This window comes from Suncus etruscus, chromosome 12, assembly GCF_024139225.1.
Source record: "Suncus etruscus isolate mSunEtr1 chromosome 12, mSunEtr1.pri.cur, whole genome shotgun sequence".
In the NCBI taxonomy this organism is placed as follows: Eukaryota; Metazoa; Chordata; class Mammalia; order Eulipotyphla; family Soricidae; genus Suncus; species Suncus etruscus.
In genome coordinates this window covers 59,633,015-59,634,061 of record NC_064859.1, presented here as the reverse complement: position 1 = coordinate 59,634,061, position 1,047 = coordinate 59,633,015, and the positions used below count along the sequence as shown (strand labels likewise).

The 1,047-nt window shown below is 34.5% G+C and overlaps 1 pseudogene; it reads right to left on the bottom strand.

Annotated features, from left to right (window-relative positions):
- Positions 1-425: 425 nt before the first annotated feature.
- On the bottom strand, positions 426-770 carry LOC126024009 (60S ribosomal protein L36a-like; annotated as a pseudogene).
- Between the last annotated feature and the right edge of the window lie 277 nt (positions 771-1,047).

Genomic DNA, 1,047 nt, shown 5'->3' with positions numbered 1-1,047 from the left:
CTGAGAATTTCTTAGGTTCTTTTTATTTATTTATTTATTCATTTATTTATTTATTGCACCACTGGGTCTATCTTATCCATCTTCCCAAAAAGTCAGCTTTCGGTTTCTTCTATTTTCTCCATTATTTCCATGCTTTCAACTTCACTTATTTTTTTAATATTTTCTTTTATTAATTTTGATTGTTTTGGGTTTTAACTTATTTTTCATTTTTATTTGATTACTAATTTGAAATCTTTATACTTTTCTAAAATAACTGTAACTGTCACATATAAAATTATTTTTATTTCCTTTGAAACCTTTTCTTTAATTTTTGGCTCCTTCACAGGGCTGTTATTTAGTTCCTAAATACTTTTTCCATTTTTCAGATTATCTTTTTTTTTTTCACTCAATTAAACTTTATTCATAATACATTTCCCTCAAATACCAACTCTTGATCTGTCCTCATAAAAGATGTTTAAAATTGAATCACTTGTTCTCTTTTTATCTCCCCCCAGTTCAAAATGCTTGCATCTCTTAATGGCCGGCATTCTCTTAGATCTGCAGTTGGGCTCAACACGCTCAAGCCTCAACACAATCTTCTTTGTAGTTTTTGCCTTTTCCCGGAAAATTGGCTTAGCCTGCCCTCCATAGCCACTCTGTTTCCGATCATAACGCCGCTTTCCCTGGGCATACAGAGAATCCTTGCCTTTCTTGTATTGTGTGACTTTGTGAGGCTGATGCTTCCCACATTTCTTACAAAATGACCGGCTGGTTTTCGGGACGTTCACCATGCTTTCGAGCGCAGAAGCTGCGAGGAAGGCAGATTATCTTTTTATGAATTATTTCTAGGTGAATTAGTTTTCAATGTTAGAACCTTTGTATAATGTCTACTCATAGATAGTCAATGGTATAAGTTCTGCTCAGTCTTATATGTTTCATGTGCACTAGAAAAGTGTGTATTCTGCTGTTAATTTGTTGATGTTGTTTTAGTATTCTAGGGGCTGGAGTGATAGTACAGTGGGAAAAGCATTTGCCTGGCATGCAGCTCATCCTGATTTAACCTGCCAT